The following is a 20,493-nucleotide window of genomic DNA, read 5'->3' on the forward strand; positions in this document are numbered from 1 at the left end:
GCTGGAATCGTTGCTCACATAGACTTCAGTTTTGTTGGGCAGAAATTCTTTTCTCTGTTGATGTGTGGAATTGCATCAGTTCGGTGCTATTCTCTGTTTCATATCCTGCTGGATAATCCATGTCTGTATCTAATCTCACTTTCCCTTAGGTGTTTATTGGACTACAGCACTTTCAGCCAGCCTTTCATCCAGCTTCCTGTAACTTCATGTCTTCCTTGTTGGCTTTTCATCCTTTTCACAGTCATTACCCAGTGTATATTCTGTCCTTCACTGAAAACATGTTTTGATGAATGGTATAATCACAGCATGGTTTGGGTTGGAAGGGACCTTAAAGCCCATCCAGTTCCACCTCCTGCTACAGGTAGGGACACCTCCCACTGGATCAGGTTGCTCAAAGCTCCATCCAACTTGGCCTTGAACACCTCCAGGGATGAGGCAGCCATGACTTCTCTGGACAACATGGGCCAGGGCCTCATCACCCTCATCAACAATAATTTCTCCCTCATGTCCAATCTAAATCTTCCCCCTTCCAACTTAAAGCTACTCCCCCTTGTCCTGTCACTACATGTCCTTGTCAAAAGCCTCTTTCCAGCTTTCTTGTATCCCCTTTCAGTACTGGAAGCTGCTCTAAGGTCTCCCCAGAGCCTTTTCTTCTCCAGGCTGGATCTCCCCTTGGGCCTTAATACTGGCAGGTGCCTTGTATCTTGAGTTCCTCTTTCTGAATCATCCTATCTTTCCTATGCAGATCATGTTTTATTTTGTCAACATGATTTACTGTTGTTCCTGGCACAAACATGGAAGAGCTGTGCATAATTTTACTTCTCACTGCCTATGACTGCGTGTTTTGCTTTTGCCGTGTCTGTGTCTGCTGATACAAACAGTAAAGTGATCTGACCCCAAGTTTTTCAGCCTTCTCCTTTTGAAATATTTGTACTTGTATTAAGTAAAATAGTGACGTGTGCTTAGATGGAAATAATGTGCAGTGACGTTATAGTCCCTCTTCTCCTATGAGCTGTCTCTGTTGCATGAGTGTGATCCTTTCAGAAAGCCTTGTCATTCTGTGGAACTGATTGTGCTGCAAAGCCTCCTCTTTGCTGATCGCCCTGCCGGGGCGGGAGGAGCCATGCGGTCAAATCAATATGATTGATAAAGCAAGGTCGACTTTATTCAAAAGAAGTGAGGTTATGTACTTTCCTTATACTCGATTACATCATCGTATTACAATTTCATTGGTCAGTAACAGCATGCAAATACATATTCATTGGCTATATTCATATTGCCCCCATGTTAATACTCATTAACTACTACGTGCTATTTTGCTTCTAACATCCTGCTATAGTTTCTATGTTCAAGGTCACAACGTCCTGTTTTAATTACAATGTTCTAAACTATGTGCTGACTTATCTTAGAGTAAGGCTTAACGTTATCAAAAAGAATTGCTTGTACAGCCACCTGCTCTTAGCTCATCGTTTAACAGGGAGATTGTTTATACAGCTCCTTCAAGGGAACATGTCCTTGTTCACTTAACCATTTCCCAACATCGCCCGAGCTCTGTTTCTGCACATCTGAGCCCCACTACAAGGAACAGGGGCTTCATGTCCAGAATTCAGGCCGTTCTGCAGCCTGGAGAAAGTATGGTACTTCCCATCACCCCTTGGACACAGGACAAGGCATGCTGTATCCTGTTGAGAAGGCATAAATATTTTGCTGCATTATTTGCTTGAGGGATAAATAACTTGTCAAATGCCTATGTTTTAAAAGACACCTCGTTAATCATTGTGAACCAATTCCTCATTCAGCTTCCTTTTTGTAAGTGTTATCTCTGTAGATGTTATTTCATGGATTTCCAATCTGTAGTCAGATTGGTGTTTCCATGTGTCTTGTTTTAGAATGCTCTAGTTCTTCCCCATATCTTTGGCCAAAAAAAATCCTCAATTAATTCATAACCTTGAAAGGAAGCCTGCTTTTTTTTCCCTTCTGTTCAGATGTCATTGAGGCTTAATACCAAAAGAGGGAATGTTTTGAACTGAGCTAACTGAAACTGTTTATAAATTCATGCACAGGAGTCAGTAATTAGCTGATGTGCAGCTCTTCAGGGGATTTTTGTTAAAAGATAATAAGACGAAGAAAAAGCCTTTGTCATTCAGGGCTCTGCCTGCTTAGAATATGGGGAGCACTTTTTATTTTCCTTTTTCTCCTTCTTTCTGTGAGACACCTGGAGATCTAACCATATGGTTTGGCCTTTCATTTCCTAGGATGAGTAGGTAACAGTGCATCTGTGTTGTGCAGAATTAAAAAGTAGAAAAGCTTCTGACAAGAAGATGTGGAGTTTTTCTGTCCGCTTCTATCACTTGCTTTGTGCAGGGTGCGTTGGCAGCCATCAGAACTGGAAACATCTTTAAGATGCATTTTATACTAAAAGCAAATTACCATCAAGCCTTCTGCATTCAGAACGTGTTCTTGCTGTGCCTGGTGGTCTGTGCATGGGTGGCTCATGACTGAGTTCCTTGTGCTGCACCCTGTTTCTGTTAAATAAGATGTGTTAGCTTAAACCAGCACAAAGTTTACCTGTCAAGTCTGGTCCAATAGCTTGAGCTTAACCATGAAAGTACCCCCGGCATCGTTTTGTTTCACTTCCTGTACGTTAGCCTGTTAAATCTTTTCCCTGGGGAGTGTTTGGAAAGAACCAAAAATAACAAAAAGAGGGGAGAAAAGGTATATTTGACAATTGTTCTTCAGAACTGGAGAGAGGAGCATGGGGATCAAGAACAGAAAATTGGAGTACCTAAAAACACTTAGGATATTTGAAGGGTTAGAGACTAACCATCTTTGTGGGCAGCCATCCAGTGACTCCATGACTGCCTTGTTGTAGAAGCTGTGGCTTTGGTCGTAGAGGAAGCCATGGCTGTGTCTCTTTCACAGCCAGATTCTCAGGAGTGCAGGAGTCCAAACTATTATTTGTAGTCATTATGAAAAGGCAGTGCTCAAAATCAGGCTCCAGGACTTGGTGAGTGAAAAAGGATGAAGAATACGGGTCTTGACTAAGCTGAGAGACTTGCTAGTGCACACCTGTTTCCAAACCAGTTTCTCTGTCAGACATTCAAGGTCAGGTTGGATGGGAACTCTGAGCAACCTGATCTGGTTTAAGATGCCCTTGCTTTTGCAATGGGATTGAACTGAATGAGCTCTAGATATCCCTCCCAAACCAAAGCATTCTATGATTTTATGATTCTGTTTCTTATTTTAAAAAGACGATGCTCTGCTTAATCCTTTTCAGTCTCTTGCCAACTGAGAACGCCAGGACATTTCATGCATTTCTTCTGTCAGGCTTGATCCACTCTTCAGGTCCTGCTTCATCACCTTTGGGTACTTCATCAAGCAGAACTGCGGGTTGCTCTTTGCATGCTTAAAAAAGAGCTTTTTGTTCCAAAATGATGCTGTATTGTCCTCAAGTTTATCATCTCTTGTCATTTTCAGAACCAACAGAGGAAAAAGTGACGGGAGAATAACATTTAATCCATTTTAATGCACACTCTCTCCAGCTATCAGAAAACACTGACAATTACGTTTTGGTTTTTTTTTTTCCCGACCCTGTTTTGTCTCCTATTCCACCAAACAAATCTTAATTATCTTCTGCAATAGAAGTTAGAGTCAATTCTTTTATCATTGCTGTGTATTTTGTTAAATAGCTTGCCAGGAAAAAGCGACAGCAATGTAATTAGATTAATCCAGCACTCGGTGTGCTGAGGACTGATTCCTGGACCTCTTCCCTTGCCTGGGCACGTTTTTTCAGGAGGCATTTTTGTTCTGATTGAGAGACCGATGCTGAATAACAAGACTAATCTCTCGTGCACTTAGATTCAAAGCTGATTCAGTACCCTGCAGACGTTGCACAGCTAATGTGATTTCGAGATTGTACCCAAGCACACGATTTTAATTAAGGGACTTTGAGCAGTTGAAGTCCTCCAGACTGCAGCGATGGCCACTGGTGTAGGGTTTTTTGGCTTGTTTTTCCATGTGGTAGGTGTACAGTCGCACGGAGAGGAGCGCTCTGTGGCTCTTGATCTTGAATTGAGCTGCCTGTTCCTTTTGCCTCCAGCTGTCCATAATAATACGGTGATTGGAGAGCAATCGGCAGGTATCTCCTGCCAGATACTGGACTGAGAAATCTCTCTCTGTGATAAAAGGAGCTTAAAGGCTCGGTGTTGAGATAGAACTGAATGAATTGCCAAAAATGAGCAGTTAATTGATGCTGAAACTACCAGCTGCAGAGCAACTGCCCCTTTGATGTGGAAGCCCTCCAAAATATATGAAAAATATGAAATGCTTTGTCATCAACTCTCGTTTGTGGAGTTGTTGCAAGTCCTCATGTGACTTTTCCTTTGAATGAGTTTCTCACAATGCTTGACAAACTGTCATGCACTACTTATGACTGGATCTGAGGAATTTAAATCAGGGTCTTTTGTCTGTGCAGTTTCCTTAGCCTTTTTTCATTTTCCACCACCTCTTTTATTCTGTTTCTGTTCTGCTCCTCATGAAATTAATCCATCTCCTTGCATTTCTGTGCAGAAGCAGGGTTTTATGTGCCATTTCTCCTCAAAGATTTGTTCTTATTTTTCTCCTTTCAGCACACTGCATTAATTTTTATTCTGTTTTTAAGATGAAATTGTTTCTGATGCTTAGACATGAAAGGTATTAGGACTTTGGCCGTTCTAAAAATCAAAGTTTCAGGGGGTTTCAGACTTAGAGGCTGAAATTTTCTATAGGCTATAAATGAATGCCTCTCTTTTAGAGGACAACACAGACTAAAAGAGGCATTTTTGAAACCAGCTTGTGTAATGACAGAATAACTTGGCGATATCCTTTAGCATCTGCCTTTTCTCTAGACAGAATATATTTATTCTATCATGTGCTTCTCAGAGGACATCCCTGACATACTTTCATCTTCAGCTCCTTCTGTGGTATTTTAAGGCTGCTTTTATGCTGGTGTTGTGAAATCTCAACTAAGAAATATCATGAAGTGGTGTACACACAGAAGAGGATGTTCTAAACCCCTTTGTTATTATCTTTGGTTTGGGATTGCTTAAGCTGTTTCTGTTTTCATCACTGTGATATTGCTATCAGTAAGCAATCCATCATGGTTAATCAAGGAAAAGCCAGATAAACAGACTGCATTGTGACTTGTCCTTTGGAATCATAGAATTACTTGGTTGGAAAAAAACTTTGAGATTGAGTCCACCTGTCCCTGTCCACTACTAAACCAGATCTCTGAGCATTTCATCTGCTCATCTTTTAAATCCCTCCAGGAATGAGAACTCCACCACTGCCCTAGGCAGTGGTTCCAGTGCTTGAGAACCCTTTTGGTGACTAAATTTTTCCTGATGTCTAATCTAAACCTCCCCTGGTGCAACTTGAGGCCATTTCCTCTCATCCTATCAAACTTATGCAACCTACCCTCCCCAAATAAAATCCCTTTTTCATTAAACTAATGTTTCTTGTCAGAGTTCAATACCTGAAGCAGATACTTTGTTCTGAATATACACATAATGGGGATAGCCGAGTTCTGAAGAATTTCTTCACACTGAGAGCGGTGAGGCACTGGCACAGGTTGCCCAGGGAAGTTGTGGCTGCCACATCCCTAGAGGTGTTCAAAGCTAGGTTGTATGGGCCTTGGGAAGCCTGATCTAATGGGAGGTGTCCCTGCCCATGGCAGGGGACTTGGAACTGGGTGGGCTTTAAGGTCCATTCCAACCCAAACTGTTCTATCATTCTGTGATCATGTGAAAAAGAGAATTAGTGAAACAAGAGAAGAGGGATGTGTAAGGTGAAGAATAATGTCATTGCAGAGCATTGGTTGCCCAGCAAGCATTCCCTACTCGTTTTGTACTAGAGGATCATAGTCTGATGCATAGGAACAGTCCTTGAGAAACAGCTTGCTATCCCCTTTCAAAAGAGAGCTTTGTCTGCTTCATTCAGCATCTTTAGTTTCTTCTTTTCTACCCCACCACACCGAGATATTTAAACATAGTTTTATCCCTGTCTTCTAAGCTAGTCGTTAGAGCCCTGCCCTGGTGAGCGGGAACTAGGAGTGCATATGTTTGTGAGGCTGGAGAAGTGTCAAACCCAGGTGTCTAGTTCCTGCGCAAGGGCTCTGGCCAAGACTGCTAGAGATAGGCTGCTGGCGCTGCCTCTTAATCTGGGACTTGACTGGTGGGAAATAAGAAATAAACTGAAGTGTGTGTCAGCCACCTGTAGAAGACGTTCTCTGCTGTAAGAGACAGGAGCTTTATTGGAGTTAATTGATCTCAAGGTAGAAGGCAGAAGATTCCATTATCAATTCCTGGAATCCTTAGGTTCACCAAGAACACCTATTCTTTAATGTATTGAACGCTGTCCTTGAAAGAGTGAATAATCCTGACTCCCCTTTGAACACCTGAGGTTTTGTGCTACCTGTGACGTGGGGAGAAGATGATCTTGATGTTAAATTATAGCAATGATGTGACAGTGACTGTTTTAGAGTGGTGAACAAGGCACAGCTGTGACTGCAAACTTCCAATCAATATTAATTTGGCTGGTAATTTCTTCAGACACTGCAAACTGACCCGGGGTTTATTACAGAATTGTACAGTAATTCAAATAAATCACATATCCAACCAATATTGCTGGTAAGCTCGGTACAATACAAACGTAATACATGAAGGCAATGCTTGGTGAGCTGTTAGTGAGGCATTACAATTCATATCTTCCACAAAAGTGAATAAGAAAAAGGGAAAAGGGTTATTATGATAAACTTGCATTATATCGAATGGTGAATGCATTGGATTCACAGGATAACCTCCTTCCTTTGTCATATTATTTTAGGCAGTAGTGAATTTCTGAGCATTCGTGTTGGCTTGAAGGCTGTTGTATGAAAACATTTTAACTGGAAAATCCTGGGCAGAAAATGTTAGTCTGGGTCTTTATTTTTTTTTTAACTTCCTTTTTTTCCTAGTTCTGTTTGGGCTGTTCTGCAGTGCTGGGGGATGATTTAAAGGCTTGTGAACTCAAAACAGCCTCATGTTGCAGTCTGTGCCAGCGCATTACCCATCCTTTTGTCTTCTGCATCTGGGCCAGTTGTGTTCAATATCTTTATCCATGATCTGGCTGAGGGGATTGAGGGCTCCCTCAGTGAGTTTGCAGACAATGCCGAGTTGTGCAGGAATGTTGTTCTGCTGAAGGGCAGGAGTCAGATTTGGTGTTTCGCTGTGTCAATGTGCTCTTCTGTCAGCTGTAATGACCAATGCTCTTCTGCTCCATTTACTGAAGTACCTTTACTGTAGCTGTTACCATACTCTTAGTGAACAGTTCTTCTACAAGAAGCAGCAAAATGCCAGGTCAGCCAGGTTGAACACAGGAAAAGCATAACCATGAAAACAGCATGTCATGTTCTAATGTAGCACAGGACTTGCTGTTTTCCAGTAGGAGTTGGTTCTAGATGGATACATCAGGGACAGGTACTGGCCACCTGGGACACAGAGGTTCAGGATGAAGAACTTTCTCAGAATGACAGTGAATCAAATGAAATAGTTTAAAATAATGACACTATGGCAAAAACGAATCTGCATCCCCTTCCACGCTGGTAGTGCTGGCATTGTGATAACAGTTGGTGAGGATCAGTTAAGTAGATAAAACATAAATGGCTTGTTTGGAAAAGACCTTTTAGATCATTGAGTCCAACCATCCCTATCCACTGCTGAACCAGATCCCTGAGCACCTTGTCTGCCCATCTGTTAAGCCCCTCCAGGGATGGCGACTCCACCACTGCCCTCGGCAGCCTCTGCCAGGGCCTGAGAACCCGTTTGGTCAAGAAACGTTTCCTAATCTCCAATCTAAACTTCCCCTGCCACAACTTGAGGCCATTTCCTTTCTGTCACTTGGGAAAAAAAACCAACACCCACCTCACCACAATGTCCTCCTGGGAGCTGTAGAGCATGATGAGGTCTCCCCTCAGACTCCTCTTCTCTAGGCTGAACAGCCCCAGGTCCATCAACTACCTCTCATGAGGCTTGTTTTGAAGCCCCTTCACTGTCTCCATTGCCCTTCTCAAGTATGCTTTATATGTGTTTCAGTAGAAACAAGTACTGTAAAATGACTATTAATTATGAGACACAGTGTCTGTTTCAGCTCATGAAAGTGAGGAAGAGATGGAAATAATGAGAATAAGGACGAGACAGATGGTCTTCTAATACGGGCTGATGCTTTTCAATTCATTTAACGTGTGCTCATCCACTGGAAGGATGACCTCTAAAATCGTTAAATGGCCAGCGGTGATGGCTTTTGGATGCTCCTTGGGCCATAACAGTAAAGATGTGTGAATGTCTGTAAAAGCTAAATATTTCTTAGCATGAACCTTGATGAGGGATCCAGACAATCTGCTAGAACAGGTTCATGTTTTCTGGTGCAGAACCCTGGGTTTGGAGCAGCAGCTCCTTTGCTTAAGACCACTTTCTCCAGAGCACTGCGCTTGATTTAATATCGGGGAGCGAGGAAGTTGCTGCTCCCGCATCCAAAGCACTGTGCTTGATTTAATATTAAGGAGTGAGGGAGGTTGCTGCTGCTGCATGCATCAAAAAGCTCTATCGCAGTGATAGCACCACGTACCTGGAGCACGGCAAAGAGGAGCGTGGCAAAGAGGTGCGGGGCAGTTTGAGCGGCAGTTCGAGAAGGCAGGGCCCAGAGAGGACCTAGAGACTAGACAGAAGACAGCGAGGACCATGGTGGCCACCCGGCAGAAGATTAAAGCTGCTCCGTGTGCTGCAGCAGGCAGGATGAATGCTGCCACCCAGACAGAGCCACAGTGGGTGCATGCAGCTACCCAGACCCTGGGCTGCAGGCAGTGCCCCCCTCCCACACCAGCTTGTGCCTCTGTTACTGGCTCCACTTGTGAAAGCTGCACTCGAGTGGGGGAACTCCTTCACATGGTGGAGGAGTTAAGGGAGGAGGTAAAGAGGCTGAGGACCATCAGGGAGTGTGAGAGGGAGATAGACCAGTGGAGCAGGGCCCTCTCACTAACTCAGCAGCCTGCTGGAGCTGGTGTGTCCAAACACCATCCACCTGCAAACTGCAAGGTTGGGGGAACAAGAGATGGGGAATGGCAGGAAGTTCCTGCCAGATGAAGGAAACCTGCTCCCCTCAACCAGACACCAAAACCCCAGATCCCCCTGGTGAACAAGTACCAGGTGCTGCAGGTGGAATCCAGTCCTGAGGATGAGGATGATGGTTCCCACAGCCTAGAATCCTTCCCTAGGCCGCACCATCCTCAGAAAAAGATAAAAACATCCTCCATCAAGAAGAAGAGGAGGATGATTGTTGTAGGGGACTCCCTCCTAACAGGAACGGAGGGACCCATTTGCAGACCGGACCCGCTCCACAGAGAGGTCTGCTGCTTACCGGGGGCATCAGTGAAGGAGGTAGCTAGAAAACTTCCTTCCCTGGTCCACAAGACAGACTACTATCCTCTGATAGTAGTCCAAATTGGTAACGATGATCTAGTAAACAAAAAGACCAAAACCATCAAGAATGACTTCAGGGCCCTTGGGAAAATGATGGAGGGCTCTGGGGCACAAATAGTATTCTGCTCCATCCCAAGGCTAAATAGAGAGGAGCAGGAAGCCAGGAAGAAGAATTCGATTAATGCCTGGCTCCGAGCCTGGTGTGAGGAGAGGGGCTTTGGCTTCTTTGATCATGGGGTGGCTCATGCACCCCCAGGCGTTCTTGCTAAGGATGGGACACGTGTGTCTCCTAGGGGGGCTAAAGCCCTTGCTAGAAACCTAGCTAATCTCATGAATCGAGCTTTAAAGTAGATGTGAAGGGGGAGGGGGTTGAGCCCAGGCTAGACAGGAGCCAGCCTGGACATGGGGCAATGGTGATTGGGAGAGGGTGTGCTGGTGTGGACCACCAGTACCTCACCACACAGAAAGTGGGGAAGAACACACCTCGGGGTGCTAAGGGAGATACTGGCACTCTGGAGCTAGCTACTCCAGTTACCAGGCAATTGGGAATGAACTCTGTTCTCTCTAAGAGGGCTGAAGGCTCGGCAGCTCAACTGAAGTGCATTTACACCAATACACGCAGCATGGGGAATAAGAAGGAAGATCTGGAAGCTGTCGTAGGGCAAGGAGCCTATGATGTCGTTGCCATCACAGAAACGTGGTGGGACGACTCATATAACTGGAGTGCAGCTATGGTGGGTACAAACTCTTCAGGCGGGATAGGAAGGGTAGGAGGGGAGGTGGGGTAGCCCTCTTTGTAAGGGAAGACTTGGACACTGTTGAGATGGATTGTGGTGATGAGGAGATTGAGTGCCTGTGGGTTAAAATCAGAGAAGCCCACCAGAAGGTAGATTTTGTGATGGGAGTCTGTTACAGACCACCGAGCCAAGGAGAAGCAGCTGATGAGCTCTTCTATAAACAGCTGGGGTTAATCTCTAGATTGATGCCTCTTGTTCTTGTGGGAGACTTCAATCTTCCTGATATCTGCTGGAAGTACAATAGAGCAGAAAGGAAGCAGTCTAGGAGGTTCCTGGAGTGCGTGGAAGACAACTTCCTTGCACAGCTGGTGAATGAACCCACAAGGGAGGGTGCCCTCCTGGACCTGCTGTTTGTGAACAGAGAAGGCCTTGTGGGGGATGTGGCAGTAGGTGGATGCCTAGGACAAAGTGGTCATGAGATGATAGGGTTTTCTGTTCTAGGTGAAGTGAAGAGGGTGGTTAGTAGGACAGTAGCATTAAATTTCCAGAGGGCAGACTTTGAACTCTTCAGAAGGCTGGTTGGCAAAGTCTCATGGGAGACAGTACTTAAGGGCAAGGGATCCCATGAGGGCTGGGAGCTCTTCAAAAAGGAAATCCTAGCAGCTCAGGAGAAAGCCATCCCCATGTTCCAGGAAAAAAGCCGGCAGGGGAGAAAACCAGCTTGGTTGAGCAGAGAGATCTTAAGGGATATTAAGAAGAATAGAAATGTTTATGGGCTCTGGAAGAGGGGACAGGCCTCTTGGGAGGACTACAGGAGGGAAGTGAGATTGTGTAGGGGAAAAATCAGAAGGGCTAAGGCTCAGCTAGAAATCAGATTGGCAAAGTCTGTGAAAGATAACAAAAAATCCTTCTATAAATATATAAATAATAAAAGGAGGACTAGGGAGACCATACAGTCCCTATTGGACACAGAAGGAACAACAGTGACAGGGGATGAGGAAAAGGCTGAGGTACTTAATGCATTCTTTGCCTCAGTCTTTAATTGTAAAGAAAGTCGTTCCATCTGTGTACAAACCCAGGAGCTAGAGGAGCAAAATGAGGCTCCCATGATCCAAGAGGAGGTGGTCAGAGCCTTGCTAGCCCAACTAGACAGCCACAAGTCTATGGGGCCGGATGGGATTCATCCAAGGGTATTGAAGAAGCTGGCGGATGTGCTGGCCAAACCCCTTTCCATCATCTTCCAACAGTCCTGGAAGACTGGGGAAGTCCCACTGGACTGGAGGCTGGCTGGTGTTGTGCCCATCTACAAGAAGGGTCGCAGGGAGGACCCAGGAAACTCCAGGCCTGTCAGTCTGACCTCAGTGCCAGGGAAAGTCATGGAGCAGGTGATCTTGAGTGCTATCATGAAGCACATGCAAGAGAACCGGGTGATCAGGCCCAGTCAACATGGGTTCACAAAAGGCAGGTCTTGCCAGACTAACCTGATCGCCTTCTATGACAGAGTCACTCGGCTGCTGGATGAGGGAAAGGCTGTGAATGTGGTCTTCCTGGACTTCAGTAAAGCCTTTGATGCAGTTTCTCACAGCATTCTGCTTGAGAAACTGTCAGCCTCTGGCCTGGACAGGCGCACACTCTCCTGGGTGGAAAACTGGTTGGATGGCCGAGCCCAGAGAGTGGTGGTAAATGGTGTGAAATCCCGCTGGAGGCCAGTGACAAGTGGGGTTCCCCAGGGCTCAGTGCTGGGTCCAGCCCTGTTCAATGTCTTTATCAATGACCTGGATGAAGGCATCGAGTGCACCCTTAGCAAGTTTGTGGGCGACATTAAGCTGGGTGGAAGTGTCGATCTGCTGGAGGGTAGGGCGGCTCTGCAAAGGGATCTGAACAGGCTGGACTGCTGGGCTGAGTCCAATGGCATGAGGTTGAACAAGGCCAAATGCTGGGTCCTGCACTTGGGGCACAACAACCCTATGCAGTGCTACAGACTAGGAGAAGTCTGTCTAGAAAGCTGCCTGGAGGAGAGGGACCTGGGCGTGTTGGTTGACAGCCAACTGAATATGAGCCAGCAGTGTGCCCAGGTGGCCAAGAAGGCCAATGGCATCTTGGCTTGTATCAGAAACGGCGTGACCAGCAGGTCCAGGGAGGTTATTCTCCCTCTGTACTCGGCACTGGTGAGACCGCTCCTCGAATACTGTGTTCAGTTCTGGGCCCCTCACCACAAGAAGGATGTTGAGGCTCTGGAGCAAGTCCAGAGAAGAACAACAAAGCTGGTGAGGGGGCTGGAGAGCAGGTCTTATGAGGAGCGGCTGAGAGAGCTGGGGTTGTTTAGCCTGGAGAAGAGGAGGCTGAGGGGACACCTCGTTGCTCTCTGTAACTACCTGAAAGGAGGTTGTAGAGAGGAGGGTGCTGGCCTCTTCTCCCAAGTGACAGGGGACAGGACAAGAGGGAATGGCCTCAAGCTCTGCCAGGGGAGGTTCAGGCTGGACATTAGGAAAAAATTTTTCCCAGAAAGGGTCATTGGGCCCTGGCAGAGGCTGCCCAGGGAGGTGGTTGAGTCACCTTCCCTGGAGGTGTTTAAGGCACGGGTGGACGAGGTGCTAAGGGGCATGGTTTAGTGTTGGATAGGAATGGTTGGACTCGATGATCTGGTGGGTCTCTTCCAACCTGGTTATTCTATGATTCTAATTACTGAGGTGGCGTCTTCAGCTGAAGAAAAATAACCTCTCTCTGCCAATCCCTGTGCCAGAAGGCCGGGGTCCTACATTATTGCTGGCCCTTAGTGGCTGGACGCCAGCTCCCCTGTGATTCTGCACAATCTGCCAAGTGTGACATTTTCAGGTTTGGAAGCTTTTATAGGAGAACAAAAGTCCCAGTCAAATGTCTACAGACAGGAGATAGGAAACCAAAGGACCCTGATGGTGACTTTTGGTTTTTATTTTTTTCTGGAGTGAGATGATCTGCTAACAATAAGCCTTTAAAAGTTCAAGGTTAAAATGAATATTAGTTTGTGTGGCATGATCTGTAGTGTTTTATAGGTCAGCTGTTTGTCCTCTGATCCTTAACTGTACACTCTCAAAGGGCTCATCACCCATCACAGGCAATGTTCCAAGCACTCCTTTGCAGAGGGAGCAGCCGCTCCTCCTCTTCACCTCCCAGCCTGTCCTTTCTGAGTGCCTGTATCCATCCAGTGCAACCCTCCAAACATGGAAATTGTCTCACCGTATCTCTGTAATCCTGGTGGAATCACAGCTGTGCACCTATGTAACTTCTAATCCCTCCTGTTTGTTTCCTGTGATGCGTGTGCTCGTGTGCAGGCACTGGAGATGGGCTCTCACTTGTGGTGCCTTCACAAGGAACGTACCGGAGCCTCTCTGCTGCTGTTCAGAGTGCCCCCACTTCTTGTCATGTTGTCATCATCATTATTCCCTGATAGACCAAGGGCTTCCAGCCCTCCCCGTAGACTGTCAGTAAAGATTCTTCTGTCTCCCTTTTTCAGATGGGTCTTCTTTTTCCCATGGTCTTCATTCCTCAGCAGAGTAAAAGGTAAAAACCACATAGCATTGCAGTCGGTTTTAGTCAAGTATAACTATAGCTATGTTCCAGTTCAAATCCTAAGGACATCGAGGGGCTGGAGCGCATCCAGAGAAGGGCAACAGAGCTGTTGTAGGGGTTGGAGAACAAGCCTTATGAGAGGTGGCTGAGGGACCAGGGGCTCTTAAGCTTGGAGGAGAGGAAGCTGAGGGGAGACCTTACCACTGTCTACAACTGCCTGAAAGGAGGTTGGGTGGATGCTGTTATGTTTTCCCAAGTGAAAAGTGAAAGGATGAGATGAAATGACCTCAAGTTGCACCAGGGGAAGTTTAGATTAGACATCAGGAAAACTTTCTTCACCAAAAGGGTTCTCAAGCACTGAAGTCTCCCGTCCCTGGAAGGATTTAACAGATGGGCAGATGAGGTGCTCAGAGTTCTGGTTCAGTAGTGGACAGGTACAGTTGGACTCGATGATCTCAAAGGTCTTTTCCAACCAACCAGTTCTGTGATAAAACTGGACATGACTTCAGGGTGAGGTATTTAACAGTAGTCCAAGCAGGACACGGAGCATCATCTTCAGTTCTCGAAGAGCAGCTCTGAGTAGGTTGGCACTGTATGCTATCTTGAACTTCAACTGTGCAGCCTCCATGTTGTGTTCATGTACTTGTCTGTTGTATCTAGCAGGCTTCCTTTGATTAAGAGTACTGTCATATTCTCTGTTCAGGCGCCACGCAGTTCCTCTGCATCCTGATATCTCACCCATGCTCAACGAGTGGCAATGCTCTATTATGAGAAACGAATCCCACTGTGTGCGCGTAGCAAGAGCCAATCTTAACTGCTTTGTTCTGTAACAAAGCAAAAATCAGCTGTTGGGATTAATGGGCAATGTGGGGAGGGAGCGGTTCAATCCGTCCTCGAAATGGTGCACTTTAAATGTAGTGGGGAGTCCTGTTCCCTAGCAAATCACTTGGAAAAATCCAGAAGGCAATAATGTTTTCCCTTAGTAAGCTGGAAAGGTTAAACAGAGAGGGATGTCTAGGGAGATTGTTGGATCTGGGAGGATTTCTGAGAACAGAAGAAATAGCCTGGGCAAACATTGAAGTGTTAGCATGCAAACAGAAACACACCACAAGCTCCTGCTGTTGTCCTGTTGTTCTTTCACACTTATCCCCTTCCTATTTTCCCCATTCCTTTTCTTTCTCCAGACCATGTTGTCTGCCAGCTGGCTTCAGGGTACAAATGCTTTGTATTCAAAATCCCACTTGTGTTTCCTCCACAACTTTTCCAACGGAACTTTGAGGCTAACCTTAAAAAAATTATTTTTAATTATCAAATACTGCATTGTTTTTATTCTTTCTGAATTTTCTGGTTTGAGCCTTTTGAGACCAGCTGCTTTGCAGTCTGCAGGGTTATGGAGTTGTCTCCAAAGTTGGGATTTCAGCAACTTGATTTTATTGTTTAAAACCACACTCAGCAGCGTTCAGTGTTTCATAAAGGACTGGCAGTCAAGAAATCATGTGGCTTGTTCAAATCCTGCATCACTTGCCCTAAGGCAAACACTGAGCTGGGGCAGAGGCAGCTGTGTCTGGGTCTGCTGCTGGAGGATGCTCGCCTGGGTGGAACATTGGCCTCTGCTTAAAAACCAACATCCCAACCAATGCCACCACCCCAGACCCTGCACACAGTTGTGTGTAGTTTGCATGTAGCTGTAATTGCATACTGTTCGCTAATCCTTTGCTTAAAGAAATTAAATGACAAAGCATTTCTCAGGCTCTGCTTGCATGTAGCTTTCTGTGAAAGGATTTCCAAAGCCGACTCTAATTGCCCCGGCTGTAGGAACTCACAGTTGACTTTTTACTTGTCTGTAGAGCAATAGGTCAGATTATTTGAAAACCTTCTGCCAAACAGACATGCGTTTCATGTTATTGCTCTTTTCCAGTGACCTTTATAGTCAGATATGAATCATAGAATCATAGAATCATAGAATAACCAGGTTGGAAGAGACCCACCGGATCATCGAGTCCAACCATTCCTATCCAACACTAAACCATGCCCCTTAGCACCTCATCCACCCGTGCCTTAAACACCTCCAGGGAAGGTGACTCAACCACCTCCCTGGGCAGCCTCTGCCAGTGCCCAATGACCCTTTCTGGGAAAAATTTTTTCCTAATGTCCAGCCTAAACCTCCCCTGGCAGAGCTTGAAGCCATTCCCTCTTGTCCTGTCCCCTGTCACTTGGGAGAAGAGGCCAGCACCCTCCTCTCTACAACCTCCTTTCAGGTAGTTACAGAGAGCAATGAGGTGTCCCCTCAGCCTCCTCTTCTCCAGGTAAACAACCCCAGCTCTCTCAGTAGATCCTCGTAAGGCCTGCTCTCCAGCCCCCTCACCAGCTTTGTTGTTCCTCTCTGGACTTGCTCCAGAGCCTCAACATCTTTCTTGTGGTGAGGGGCCCAGAACTGAACACAGTATTCGAGGAGCGGTCTCACCAGTGCTGAGTACAGAGGGAGAATAACCTCCCTGGACCTGCTGGTCATGCCGTTTCTGATCCAAGCCAAGATGCCATTGGCCTTCTTGGCCACCTGGGCACACTGCTGGCTCATATTCAGTTGGCTGTCAACCAACACGCCCAGGTCCCTCTCCTCCAGGCAGCTTTCTAGACAGACTTCTCCTAGTCTGTAGCACTGCATAGGGTTGTTGTGCCCCAAGTGCAGGACCCAGCATTTGGCCTTGTTCAAGCTCATGCCATTGGACTCAGCCCAGCGGTCCAGCCTGTTCAGATCCCTTTGCAGAGCCGCCCTACCCTCCAGCAGATCGACACTCCCACCCAGCTTAATGTCGCCCGCAAACTTGCTAAGGGTGCACTCGATGCCTTCATCCAGGTCATTGATAAAGACATTGAACAGGGCTGGACCCAGCACTGAGCCCTGGGGAACCCCACTTGTCACTGGCCTCCAGCGGGATTTCACACCATTTACCACCACTCTCTGGGCTCGGCCATCCAACCAGTTTTCCACCCAGGAGAGTGTGCGCCTGTCCAGGCCAGAGGCTGACAGTTTCTCAAGCAGAATGCTGAGAGAAACTGTGTCAGAGGCTTTACTGAAATCCAGGAAGACCACATTCACAGCCTTTCCCTCATCCAGCAGCCGAGTGACTTTGTCATAGAAGGCGATCAGGTTAGTCTGGCAAGACCTGCCTTTTGTGAACCCATGTTGACTGGGCCTGATCACCCGGTTCTCTTGCATGTGCTTCATGATAGCACTCAAGATCACCTGCTCCATGACTTTCCCTGGCACTGAGGTCAGACTGACAGGCCTGGAGTTTCCTGGGTCCTCCCTGCGACCCTTCTTGTAGATGGGCACAACACCAGCCAGCCTCCAGTCCAGTGGGACTTCCCCAGTCTTCCAGGACTGTTGGAAGATGATGGAAAGGGGTTTGGCCAGCACATCCGCCAGCTCCTTCAATACCCTTGGGTGAATCCCGTCCAGCCCCATAGACTTGTGGCTGTCTAGTCGGGCTAGCAAGGCTCTGACCACCTCCTCTTTGGATCATGGGAGCCTCATTATGCTCCTCTAGCTCCTGGGTTTGTACACAGATGGAACGACCCTCCTTACAATTAAAGACTGAGGCAAAGAATGCATTAAGTACCTCAGCCTTTTCCTCATCCCCTGTCACTGTTGTTCCTTCTGTGTCCAATAGGGACTGTATGGTCTCCCTAGTCCTCCTTTTATTATTTATATATTTATAGAAGGATTTTTTGTTATCTTTCACAGACTTTGCCAATCTGATTTCACAGAATCACAGAATCACAGAATAACCAGGTTGGAAGAGACCCACCGGATCACCGAGTCCAACCGTTCCTACCAAACACTAAACCATATCCCTCAGCACCTCGTCCACCCGTGCCTTAAACGCCTCCAGGGAAGGTGACTCAACCACCTCCCTGGGCAGCCTGTTCCAGTGCCCAATGACCCTTTCTGTAAAGAATTTTTTCCTAACTTCTAGCCTAAACCTCCCCTGGCGGAGCTTGAGGCCATTCCCTCTTGTCCTGTCCCCTGTCACTTGGGAGAAGAGGCCAGCACCCTCCTCTCTACAACCTCCTTTCAGGTAGTTACAGAGAGCAACGAGGTGTCCCCTCAGCCTCCTCTTCTCCAGGCTAAACACCCCCAGCTCTCTCAGCCGCTCCTCATAAGGCCTGTTCTCCAGCCCTTTCACCAGCTTTGTTGCTCTTCTCTGGACTCTCTCCAGAGTCTCAACATCCTTCTTGTGGTGAGGGGCCCAGAACTGAACACAGTATTCGAGGAGCGGTCTCACCAGTGCCGAGTTCAGAGGGAGGATAACCTCCCTGGACCTGCTGGTCACGCCGTTTCTGATACAAGCCAAGATGCCATTGGCCTTCTTGGCCACCTGGGCACACTGCTGGCTCATATTCAGTCGGCTGTCAACCAACACGCCCAGGTCCCTCTCCTCCAGGCAGCTTTCTAGACAGACTTCTCCCAGTCTGTAGCACTGCATAGGGTTGTTGTGCCCCAAGTGCAGGACCCAGCATTTGGCCTTGTTCAACCTCATGCCATTGGACTCTGCCCAGCGGTCCAGCCTGTTCAGATCCCTTTGCAGAGCCTCCCGACTCTGCAGCAGATCGACACTTCCACCCAGCTTAGTGTCGTCCGCAAACTTGCTCAGGGTGCACTCGATGCCTTCATCCAGATCATTGATGAAGACATTGAACAGGGCTGGACCCAGCACTGAGCCCTGGGGAACCCCACTTGTCACTGGCCTCCAGCTGGATTTCACACCATTTCCCACCACTCTCTGGGCCCGGCCATCCAACCAGTTTTCCACCCAGGAGAGTGTGCGCCTGTCCAGGCCAGAGGCTGACAGTTTCTCAAGCAGAACGCTGTGAGAAACTGTGTCAAAGGCTTTGCTGAAGTCCAGGAAGACCACATCCACAGCCTTTCCCTCATCCAGTAGCCGGGTCACTTTGTCAATGAAGGCGATCAGGTTAGTCTGGCAAGACCTGCCTTTTGTGAACCCATGTTGACTGGGCCTGATCACCCGGTTCTCTTGCATGTGCTTCATGATAGCACTCAAGATCACCTGCTCCATGACTTTCCCTGGCACTGAGGTCAGACTGACAGGCCTGTAGTTTCCTGGGTCCTCCCTGCGGACCCAGGGATTTCTAGATTTCTAGCTGAGCCTTAGCCCTTCTGATTTTTCCCCTACACAATCTCACTTCCCTCCTGTAGTCCTCCCAAGAGGCCTGTCCCCTCTTCCAGAGCCCATAAACATTTCTCTTCCTCTTGATATCCCTCAAGATCTCTCTGCTCAACCAAGCTGGTTTTCTCCCCTGCCGGCTTTTTTTCCGGAACACGAGGATGGCTTTCTCCTGAGCTGCTAGGACTACATGGGGATGGCTTTCTCCTGAGCTGCTAGGACTAAGATATAAAGCTGTCTGCTTTGTCAGTTATAGAGTGAGATACAGAATATCTGTATAGTATTCATTCAGACTCATTGTAGAAAAAATATATGGCTGTCTTGAAGTCATGCGTTCTTGAAACAGGTAATGTTCTGGTTAGCTTGGATAGAAAATGAGCGTGGAAAAGCACAGTTGATTGTAAACATAGGTGAAATATATTTGTTTTAAAAGCCTTTTTTTTTTGTCCTAAGGTCTCAGCAAGGGATGTACTTGTTGCTGTTGACTGTATGGAGATCATTAGTTAGATGATGTGTCTGCTGAGGAAAGCTGGTGACATAGCTGAAGACTAAGGTGAACCAAATTCTGTTGCTAAAAGAAGTGAAAGAGTTACTAGGGATAAAAAGGAGTTTTGACTTGATACAAGGAAACTTTTTCACTGCTTGGATAGGCAGATGTCAAACCAGTTACCAAGACAGCTTGATCGATCTCTCTCCTTGAAGGCATTTAAGACCCAACCAGATCAAGCCCTGAACACGGTGGTCTGATTCCATTGCTGACCCTGCTTTGAGCAGTAGATTGGACTGGGGACTCCTGAAGGTCCCTTGGAGCTGGGCCTGTTCTGCAGGTCTAAGTATTAGCAGCAAAGCCGTGCCCTGCTGCCCGTTTCATTAGACTACCTGCTCCTGAGTTTGCAGTGATTGATTTGATTGGTCGTTAAAGGGCAGATGTACACCTAGAAAAGGCTGCATAACAGGTGAAACCGAGGAGGAAGAGTTCCATCTTAGCAGAGATCTGTCTGCCTCTAAAGCAGGATTCTTGGGTCAATAATCTCTAATATCCTGTAAGGCCTGGGAACCCCTATGACTAGTCAGGCTGGCTTTGGTTTTGTGTTAATTGGCACTTTAACTGGGTTAATTTGACACTGATTCCACAGTGTGTGCTGCCACCTAATTTGGGCAGGGTTCACTTGTAGAGTAAGTTCTGTGCCATGTTTGCCTGCAGCGTTTCAGCCTTGTTTGTTGACTGAGGAGACTGAACAGGGTGCTGCAGTGTTTGCTCCTGCTCCTTTGGTGGCCCCAGGCACCCAGGTCCTGCCCTGCAAGGTCAGGGCCACATCCCTTGTTTCATGGGGCTGCCATTCTGCACAGAAAAGGTGGCTATAGGCCTGTGTGCAGTGTTAGTCCATTATATGTTATGTATGGCATAAGTTCTGTCATGGCCTTGGCATCCCTCCCTGGTCACAATCCAGAAGCCCTGGGTGACACAGAAGTGGCCAGCCTAAACCAGGGAACCGCCTCTGATTAGCATCCTCTCTTTTTTGCTGA

The 20,493-nt window shown here is 47.0% G+C and overlaps 1 protein-coding gene across 5 annotated transcripts in view; it reads left to right on the forward strand.

The window, feature by feature from the left end:
• The window catches only part of CLUAP1 (clusterin associated protein 1), a 75,334-nt gene that overhangs the window by 25,769 nt on the left and 29,072 nt on the right, over positions 1-20,493 (forward strand). The gene's annotated exons all lie outside the window — the stretch shown is intronic.

This window comes from Phaenicophaeus curvirostris, chromosome 16 (genome assembly GCF_032191515.1).
Source record: "Phaenicophaeus curvirostris isolate KB17595 chromosome 16, BPBGC_Pcur_1.0, whole genome shotgun sequence".
Taxonomy (NCBI): Eukaryota; Metazoa; Chordata; class Aves; order Cuculiformes; family Cuculidae; genus Phaenicophaeus; species Phaenicophaeus curvirostris.